Source organism: Clarias gariepinus, chromosome 10 (assembly GCF_024256425.1).
Source record: "Clarias gariepinus isolate MV-2021 ecotype Netherlands chromosome 10, CGAR_prim_01v2, whole genome shotgun sequence".
NCBI lineage: Eukaryota > Metazoa > Chordata > Actinopteri > Siluriformes > Clariidae > Clarias > Clarias gariepinus.
In genome coordinates this window covers 12,605,382-12,616,629 of record NC_071109.1, presented here as the reverse complement: position 1 = coordinate 12,616,629, position 11,248 = coordinate 12,605,382, and the positions used below count along the sequence as shown (strand labels likewise).

Genomic DNA, 11,248 nt, shown 5'->3' with positions numbered 1-11,248 from the left:
AATTGGTGGCTGACTAAATACTTTTTTGCCCCACTGTATGTTCTATATGTTGTACAGTATATATGAGGTTGTATTTGCTTAATACTGAGACCCGCTACAATCAGTGATGTTTTTACACACAAACAAAAAATAACATAAAAATTATTATAGAAGGGGCTAACAAACTAAGTTTTGAACATGACTATGTATCTATCTAGTATCTGTCTACAAGTGTGAGTCAAAAACGATCAGCACTGTATCAGCACTGATCTGTATATTCAATTCAATTAAATTTTATTTGTATAATGCTTTTAACAATTATCATTGTCTCAAAGCAGCTTTACACAATCAAAAGAATTATTTAAGTCTGTATGGAATGTGAGTGTGCATGAATCAAAGTGAGCAGATCATCCCTGGTAAGCAAGCCGCGGGCGACGGTGGCAAGGAAAAACTCCCTGAGATGGTAATAGGAAGAAACCTTGAGAGGAACCAGACTCAACAGGGAACCCATTCTCATTTGGGTGAAACAGAAAACAGGGATTGATCTGCATTTATACAGTGTGTTAGGTGGCAGCCAGATCAGCTATAACAGTTGATGTTAATTAATGTTAATATGGAGTCCAGGTAGTTATTGAAGACAATTGCAGTCTTGGCCAGAAGTCTCACTCGAGGCCAGAACCGTCTTTATGGTAAAGTGAAACCATCCCCTGACACCAGACACATCCCAAAAAGACACACATGCGACGACATCTCCAACCAGAAGTGGGGCACCAGGATGGGTCCGACAGGATTGAAGGGCAGAGGGAGTCACTGGCAGCTCAAGAATGACATGTGTAATTTGACAGAGAGAGGGAAGAGAGAAAAGGGGAGAGAAAACAAGAGGGGAGAGCGGAAGAGGAGAGATATGGCTGTAGTTTTAATATAAAATACATAGTTTTTGACATAATCTTCATACTTTTCAATACACTGTTCATCTGTCAACAAGCTTTCATATTACCTCATAAAAAAAAGCCTGGGCCGTGAGCCACAAATGCATTGCTGTCTTGACTTCTTCATCAGGGCTGCTTTCAGGGAACCAAACAGGTAACGGTTCGATGGTTCAACTCAATGGCGCCATCAGCTGTGAACATGGATGTGTTTCTGGCTTCTTCTTGATGGCAAACACAATCAAACTTTCTTGAAGTTTTCTATCCTTTTATATACACTACTTTGTGGCAAGATGCTTTATCTAAACACACAAAAAAAACACTGAACATGAATTACTGCATGTTGCTTTTTGTGCAACTTTAACAAGGAACCTATCCAATGACACTTGCTTTTCCCTCCTTTGGAAAATTTCGTGGAAAAGTTGCTGTTTTAATTAAACAGATTCATCTCCCGCACTTCTACAGCTTTTTAAATTTTTTATTTATGTCTTAACATTATTATTATTATTATTATTATTATTATTGACAATGAATGTAATTGTACCTAGGTGAAAAAACTGGATCAGGTGTTAATTAATAAATAAAAAATGGAAACGGTTGGTAAATTGCTGTGATTTAAAAGGACTGCTGTCCCAAATATAATACACATATACAGTAAAACAAGACTGACTATAAAAAGAACCAGTGAAAATGCAGGTTTTTCTAGTAAACCTCTGCTTTGCTCACCTGACCAAGTCCTGTACTGATGCACTTACTCACATGAGGCCTGCTATTTTCTGTAATCATGCAACAACAAATACGTAAAATACAATACATTAATCATACAACGACACTCTTTTGTCCTTTGTCCAACTCCTTTTGATTTTTTCTGGTTCTGAATGATAAAATAGTATAAGGAAATAATATATATACAAGTGTGTTCACACAAAGAACAAAACTGCCTGTCTTTAAAAAGGGGGAGTTTATGAACAGAATGTTTCCTCATACTTTTGCCTTGAGTGATGTAGTTTCTTTCAGTGCACAATACTGTTATCATTAATTATTTCTTAAACACAGCCATAGTTAAATATTAAGTCAGGATTCAATCATTTAAGTCAACATAACCGACATACTATTTATGTAAGTATTTAGTATATATAGTATAAACATTTAATTATGAAATACATTGTATTACTTTAATGCTCAAAATTTCATTATAGTGTAAAAATGGCAAGTTCAAGCAAATGTCTTGTCACTATAATAATACATGGAAGTAGGACCACATACTTTCCTTGAAATGAATCTGATTCACAATGACATTAATATCTTACAAAATAATAATTTATTATAATTAAACAAGGTATGCCAAATGTCTCACTTTGTTTGTTTAGAATGTCATAATTTATTTACCAACTTTTTGTAAGTCCATCATTTGTGTTATTAATTTGATAATTATTAAATAAATAATTGATCTCGACATAATGAAAAACCATGTGGTCTTACATAAAGCAATAAACAAGTCTATATCATGGAAGCCATTTTGTAAATAGTGCAATTAAAATAGAAGTAGTAAATAATTTTTCTATAAATTGTCATTGGTGTTACTTTCATTTATCAGGAAGAGAAGTAACATCAGTTATTAAATATATAAAAATGCATTATGCTCTACTTTTTGTGGATTCATAAACCTAAAAATAAGGTTAATTCTTATTAAAGAAGTTCTAGGTTTAAAAGTAGAAATACATTTAAGGAAATTTTTATGATTCAAATTTTTAAACAAAGAACACTGCATGTATTTAAAAAAGGGGAGTTTATGAGCAGAATGTTTCCTCATACTTTTGCCTTGAGTGATGTAGTTTCTTTCAGGGCACAATACTGTTATCATTAATTATTTCTTGAACACAGCCATAGTTAAATATTAGGTCAGGATTCATGCAGTGTTATTTCTGTTTATTTCGTAAATTTCAGTTTCATTTGACGGGTTGCATTAAACAATTTATTTCTACTTTCATTAAGAGAAGATTGGTTATTATGAAAAAGGTGATTAGTTACTGTTAAACGTTGCAACATTTTGAACAGGAACTTCAACAGAAACCTTTTTCTTAAGTTAAATAAAGCATGAATATGGCCATAGATGTGATTACTTGGTCACTGAGTACATTCAGTTCATCAGCTGAGTTCATTTATTAACATTTAATGTTTCTGAGCCTAGACATGACCAACTGAAGCAACTCCAGATCCTAAAACTGATTATTTGCATGACAATTTGAGGCATGAGACCACACCATGGGACTTACCATACTGGATAAACTTCCTGCACTCTCACTGTCTGTTTAATACATAATACAAAGCCAGAGCATAGACCCTGGAGTGTCTCTCATACGGACACAAACGCGAACGTGACTGTTACTTAAGACATCGGGTTTTCCACGGCACTCCTTAATAATGAAAGTATCAGTTTCTACACTTTACCATTCAAGCCCTGAACAGGTCTGTTTCTGTTACTGACATCGATTGATTTAATAAGCATAATTAGAAACAAATATTTAGACTAAATAAATGACCATTGCAACCACTTATTTACAGTTTGAATTCACCTTTCTTTGTGTTTAAAACATGTCTCATTTTCTACACACACCTTTAATAAAAAATGAGTTTTTTACTGGATGTGTAGCAGCGACTTGTCTACAGACGTGATGTCCTATTGACCTAATTAAAACAAAAAATAGAATAGTTGTAGTTTGAACGAAAGTCCATAGTCCTTGTTTTGTGTGACTTTCAGAATGACTAAATTGTAAATAGATAAACAAATAACTATTTGTTGGAGAAGAATAAGCCGTCTAAACTCACTTAAATCTTTATTTAATATGGTGCTTCACCACAATAATTAATGTCGGGTTATTTAATGTAGTTGGTCATTGACTGCACTTAAGAAGCAAACAACTTCTACTTCAGGTTAAAATTGTTTTTTAGAATTAATTTATAATGGTAGTCAAAGAGCTGATGTTGAATTCTGATGAATTAACATTTCATATAATCAGCTGTCTAATCTGATTTCCAAATTACTACTATTACACTCTAAAAATAGAGGTCAATAGGGAATAAGACAGTGATGAAAGAAAGCCTTCACACAATCATTCTTATTACGTTTTATTAAACGTTGGGTGATAAAAGTGATTGCCAACATTTGTTGTGTCCAAGCACCCACAAGCACTGGGCTACTGCATGGTAATTACATTAGTAATTCATAAAGCAAAACATTTAAAAAATAGCTTGTTCATGTATGTTTATTAGTTTATAAACATATGATGTCAAAATCATTTAAATCAACATAACTGACATATTACTTATGTATGTATTCAGTGTATATATATTGTGTCTTTTTAATCATGAAATACGTTGTATTACTTTAATGCTCAAAATTTTATTATAGCGTAAAAATGGCAAGTTCAAGCAAATGTCTTGTCACTGTGATTATACATGGAAGTGGGGGACACATCCTTTTCATCCAAAGACATTTTTTCCTTCAAATGAATCTGATTCACAATGACATTAATATCTTACAAAATAAGTTAAACACTAAAATCATGAAATAATAATTGATTATAATTAAGCAAGGTATGTCAGATGTCTCTCTTCATTTGTTTAGAATGTCATAATTTATTTACCAATTTTATGTGAAGCTTTTAAGTCCATCATTTGTGTTATTCATTTGATAATTATTAAATAAATAATTGATCTCGACATAATGGAAAACCATGTGGTCTTACATAAAGTAATAAACAAGTCTATATCATGGAAGCCATTTTGTAAATAGTACAATAAAATTTGAAATTGTAAATACTTTTTCTCTAAATTGTCATTGGTGTTACTGTCATTTATCAGGAAGAGAAGTAACATCAGTTATTAAATATATAAAAATGCATTATGCTCTACTTTTTGTGGATTCATAAACCTAAAAATAAGGTTAATTCTTATTAAAGAAGTTCTAGGTTTAAAAGTAGAAATACATTTAAGGAAATTTTTATGATTCAAATTTTTAAACAAAAAACAAAACTGCCTGTATTTAAAAAGGGGGAGTTTATGATGTAGTGATGTAGTTTCTTTCAGGGCACAATATTGTTATCATTAATTATTTCTTGAACACAGCCATAGTTAAATATTAGGTCAGGATTCATGCAGTGTTATTTCTGTTCATTTTGTCAATTTCAGTTTCATTTGACAGGTTGCATTAAACAATTTACTTTTTATTTTCATTAAGAGAAGATTGGTTATTATGAAAAAAGGTGATTAGTTACTGTTAAACGTTGCAACATTTTGAACAGGAACTTCAACAGAAACCTTTTTCTTAAGTTAAATAAAGCATGAATATGGCCATAGATGTGATTACTTGGTCACTGAGTACATTCAGTTCATCAGCTGAGTTCATTTATTAACATTTAATGTTTCTGAGCCTAGACATGACCAACTGAAGCAACTCCAGATCCTAAAACTGATTATTTGCATGACAATGTGAGGCATGAGACCACACCATGGGACTTGCCATACTGGATAAACTTCCTGCACTCTCACTGTCTGTTTAATACATAATACAAAGCCAGAGCATAGACCCTGGAGTGTCTCCCATTCACACAGACATGCGTACACAAAGCAAACGTGACTGTTACTTAAGACATCGGGTTTTCCACGGCACTCCTTAATGATGAAAGTATCAGTTTCTACACTTTACCATTTAAGCCCTGAACAGGTCTGTTTCTGTTACTGACATCGATTGATTTAATAAGCATAATTAGAAACAAATATTTAGACCAAATAAATGACCATTGCAACCACTTATTTACAGTTTGAATTCACCTTTCTTTGTGTTTAAAACATGTCTTATTTACTACACATACCTTTAATAAAAAATGAGTTTTTTACTGGATGTGTAGCAGCGACTTGTCTACAGACGTGATGTCCTATTGACCTAATTAAAGTAAAAAATAGAATAGTTGTAGTTTGAACGAAAGTCCATAGTCCTTGGTTTGAGTGACTTTCAAAATGACTAAATTGTAAATAGATAAACAAATAACTATTTGTTGGAGAAGAATAAGCCGTCTAAACTCACTTAAATCTTTATTTAATATGGTGCTTCACCACAATAATTAATGTCGGGTTATTTAATGTAGTTGGTCATTGACTGCACTTAAGAAGCAAACAACTTCTACTTCAGGTTAAAATTGTTTTTCAGAATAAATTTATAATGGTAGTCAAAGTGTAAGGGACTGCCCCTAGAGGGCACTGTGGCTATGTTTGTTTTTTGTGTGTAGTTTTGTTAGAAGACCCAGTTTCCCAGAAGGCACCTCGGTCAGGTGTTGACGAAGTTCACCTGAGCCGAGGTGGCTTATTAAAGACATTATAAAAAGTTCTGGGTTAGTTCTGGGAAACTGGGTTAAGCATTAATATTGTCTAGTGGACTTTTGTTTTGTTTTGTGTGAATTCAGTTTTTGTGTTGAACTGGCTCTGAGGCCATGTTCGTTATGTTAAATGTGATTAAGTGTATCTTTGGTTTTGCTTTCGTTTGTGAATATTAAGTATGTGACTAGTGTCCTTTTGTTTTCAGTCACTCCTATTTGTTTCGTCTGTGTGTCTTTAGTGTCTTTCCACTTTTCTTTAGACTATCTCCCTGTGTTTAATCTAAGCTCTAAGCCTGGGTCTGCTCTACGAGTGCGTGGGAGTGTGTATGTTTGTGTGTGTGTGTGTGTATTGCTGTAGGTATGATGTGCAAAAAAGTGTGTATGGTGAGGGGTGCGATGTGTAAGATGTTTATGAGGGGCATGAGGTGTGTGTATGATGAGGGGTGCGAGGTGTATGATGGGCATGAGGTGTAGGATGTGTATGAGGGGCATGAGGTGTGTGTGTGTATGAGGTGTGTGATGTGTAAGATGTGGGGGTGAGTGCCGCTCATAGGAGCAGGGGGGGTGTTGTGTAGTTAGGGGCCGCTCAGACACAGGAGCGCGAGCGTGTGAGTCTCGTTCATAGGAGCGTGGGTGTGTGTTGTGGTGTGTTTGTTTGAGGACCGCTCATACACAGGAGCGAGTGTGTGGGTATTGTTCTGAAGAGCGAGTGAGTGTGCGGCGCTAGTAGTAGCAGACGAGGCTTCATTCCACCGGCAAGGGCTATGGTTACGTGTATATAAGATGTGTTTTAAGCCTTTGTCACAGCACTATGAGGGTGATATGTCTAGCCTAGAGCTATTGTATGTATGTCTCAGGTATTAGAGCCTGGCTGTGAGTCTCTGTCCCCACTCTAGGCTAGTGTAAAGTGCTAAAGGTTTCCCGCATCCCTCTGTGAGTTTGTTTCATGGAATCCCTAAGTGTGTGAGTTATTGAGTCCCTGTGTGTGCTGTTTCCTAAACACCCGAGTGTGATGTTTTCCAGAGCCAGTGTTATGTTTGTTTAGTCTTCATGTGATTAGTTTGTCAATAAAAGACTCTTTATTTTGAAAAGAACCCTCTGCGTTTATGCCTGCCCTTCGTAAGCCCACGGCGTACCAACAGCCCGATACACCCGGATCGTGACACAAAGAGCTGATGTTGAATTCTGATGAATTAATATTTCATATAATCAGCTGTCTCATCTCATTTCCAAATTACAACTATTACACTCTAAAAATAGAGGTCAATAGGGAATGAGACAGTGATGAAAGAAAGCCTTCACAAAATCATTCTTATTACGTTTTATTAAACGTTGGGTGATAAAAGTGATTGCCAACATTTGTGTCCAAGCACCCACAAGCTACTCATGGTAATTCATACAGCAAGACATTTAAAAAATAGCTTGTTCATGTATGTTTATTAGTTTATAAACATATGAAGTCAAAATCATTTAAATCAACATAACTGACATATTAGGGGGAGTTTATGAGCAGAATGTTTCCTCATACTTTTGCCTTGAGTGATGTAGTTTCTTTCAGTGCACAATACTGTTATCATTAATTATTTCTTAAACACAGCCATAGTTAAATATTAGGTCAGGATTCATGCAGTGTTATTTCTGTTTATTCCGTAAATATCAGTTTCATTTGACAGGTTGCATTAACCAATTTACTTTTTATTTTCATTAAATGCGAAGTTTGGTTATTATGAAAAAATTCCAAAATTCCACCTTTTTTGTAGAATGAAGGATTAGGATGAAAAGCATGAAGCATGAAACGGTGGGCTGCAGCCATAGTGAGCCCTGTAGGTAGTGCAGGTGAACCTCAAGTGACCTTTCACCATAGCTGATTAAGTAAAATTATTTGATAGTATTTTCTTATAACAACATGAGTTCATGTGTTGTTTAATTTCTTACTTAGATAGCAACTTACTTATACTCATGGTCACTAATTTTTTTATGTTAATTGTCTGGCATTAGGGCAGGACGGTGGTGTAGTAGCTAGCACTGTCGCCTTGCATCTCCAGGGTCCGTGGTTGATTCCCGGCCAGGCTCGATTCCTGTCTCTGTGTGCATGGAGTTTGCATGTTCTCCCCGTGCTTGATGGGTTTCCTCCGGGTCCTCGGGTTTTCTCCCACAGTCCTAAGTCCGGCGGATTAGGCTAATTGGCATTCCCAAATTGCCCATAGTGTGTGATGAGTACACACTGGCCAGGGTGTACCCCGCCTTGTGCCCTAAGTCTCCTGGCATAGGATCCATACCCCCGCTACCCTGAATACAGGATAAAGTGGTATAGACAATGAGTGAGTGAGTGATGTAATGGGTCATAGACATTTGCTGTAATATTAACTGAAATTGTAAATTGTTTTTATTTTATTGCATTTACTTTAAGGTGTTTTGTTATATATACACAAGTAAATTTACAAAGAAAAAGGTTCACAATTATTTTGCATAATTTTGGCCCAAATATTACTGTTAAGAGAGTAACAGTCCCCACCACAATTTAACCTTAAGTCTTAATTAATATAGTTGGAAACTTCAATCAGGTTGTGGTCAGGGTCTCTGAAGTACAGAGACTTGATTGGGCCTACTGCTCCTGTCCTCTCAACTGGCCCTTCCTCAATCTTCACACCACATTTCTGTTTAAATGAAAACAATAGATAAGCAAATTGTTTATAAAAACACAAGTCAATATTAGGGTTCTTCAGCAGTCTGAAAAACTAGATTGTTCTGAAGTTGACGCACCTTCAGATGGGCAGCAACTGTTTCCAGCGGGGTCTTCGTGATGAGACAAAGATCTGCTGAGCCTGGCATAGGATTATTGGCCTTTGGCTCAAACTCTTTGCCAACTTCATGTAGATTAAATTTTTGCTCTCCAAAGCTTAAGGCCTTACGGTCTCCCTAAGATATAAAGCAGAGTAAAGCCGTAGTTTAGACAAAAGCTGACCAATCTGTTACATTTACACTGAACACCACAGTACAATGTAGTAAAAAATAATTAGCAAATGAACACATATATTTTATCCTATTCTGTTAAAGATGCTTAATGTTATTAAACAGCTGCTGTTCATGAGGGTGCTACTATATCTTGAGTTGATTTGGAAGTGCATTATTTGTACAATGCTGCCACCGTGTGGTACTTCTGGTATTAAAATGTCATAATATTTTTGCCCCTAATAGAGAAGCCTGAAAAGGCCACTGATGTATGGGTTATCAGGGTGCTACAGGTGGTTTAGGTGTACCTTAAATGTAACCACCCTCATTCCCAAGACTGAGGAGTAGAAAACTGTGTTTCTCTTTAAATCTCAGACTGTCAGAACAAGGTGATCTAGACGGCTGATTTCAACCTATTAGATCGGACTATACAGGCCAGCCTACACTCCCCGTGTGCATTATTGAGTCTTGGCCAATAACCCTGTCACCAGCTCCCCAGTTTTACTCCCTTGGAGTATATTTGGTAGATCATAACCACTGCAGACCAGGAACATCCCACAAGAGCTGCAGTTTTGGAGTTGCTCTGACCCAGTCCTCTAGCCATCACAATTTGGTCCTCGTCAAAGTCACTCAAATCCTTATGCTTGTCCATTTTTTCTGCTTCCAACATATGAACTTCTGGAAAACAAAGTTTCTCTTGCTGCCTAATATATCCCAATTAGACTTCCGGTTTGAGCAATGTAGAGAGCGGACGCGTGCGTGTGAGTCTCCCGACAACTTAAACTTAAACAATAGTAATTGTTACTGATAACAGATTAGGCAAGCAGTAGTGAATGGCGATACAGGTTTGGCGTCAAAATTGCCTCATTATAAAATGAAAACAGCTGATCAAGATCCAAAGAGAACTTCGATAAGTAGCAAGCTAGCTAAAATGGCGACGGCTGCTTCAGTGGATAACGAGGAATTCTCTTTAAATATGCTGACTACGGAGCTGGAAAAACAACGCGAACATCTTAAAGAAGATATGAGTGCGCTAATCAAGGCTTCCCTTGCACCAATACAGCTTTCCATAGAATCGTTTCAGGAGACTGTGGATGCGTTTTGGTAAACTTCTCGCAACCGTGGAAAAAACGGCCAGGAAAAACTTCGAAGCTCTCAGTAAAGCGGAGGCAGACATCGCTGCGTTAAAAGCTACCAATGAAGCACTGTTAGACCATCTGGATGACCTCGAAAATCGTTCACGTAGGGCGAACCTCCGGATCATAAATGTTCCCGAAGACAGCGAAATTCGAACGGACATGGTCAAGTTTACTTTGGATCTGCTGAAAGACGTCATGGGGGTTCAGGTGTTTGAGAAATCGCCAGAGCTGGAAAGAGCGCATCGTGCATTGGCGACTAAACCCAGGGATGGTCAACCTCCAAGACCCATTATCGTTTGTTTTCATCGATACCAGGAGAAGGAACAAGCTCTGTGCTGGGCCAGGCAACACGAACTGCAGTATCGAGGAAAAACTCTCAGATTCTACCCTGACCTAAGTGCGGCACTCTCCAAGAAGCGCGCTACTGTACCTTCAAGAAAATCAAAATGATGCTCTATTAAAATGGGATACATTTCAGATTCCTCTATCCTGCCCGCTTGCGATTTACTTACGATGGGGAGACCTTCACCTTCGAGTCAGCACCCGAAGCCGAAGCCTTCTTTGAACGTCGGATCAACGTGACCGCTGCTGGAGGGAGTAATACCCGGTAAACTCAAATAGTTTCTGAACGACAAATTTAAGGGTGTACACACATCCATTACAAGAACTGTTCTTATTTTGTATTTTCTTTTTTCTTCTACCGCGACGGTTCACATTTTTGTTTGAGAGGGTACTGTCAAAATACCAGCGAACGGACTAGTCGTCATGACGACTTGCGTCCTTGGAAAGGTACTGTAATGAAGCACTGGAAGATGGACCATAATTAACCCTCCAGATTTTATTTTTATTATTCTTATTGTTATTATTCTATTCTGTT

The 11,248-nt window shown here is 36.6% G+C and overlaps 1 pseudogene; it reads right to left on the bottom strand.

Moving 5' to 3' along the window:
• Window positions 1-8,464: 8,464 nt before the first annotated feature.
• LOC128531851 (glyoxalase domain-containing protein 5-like) lies at window positions 8,465-9,786 on the bottom strand (annotated as a pseudogene).
• Between the last annotated feature and the right edge of the window lie 1,462 nt (window positions 9,787-11,248).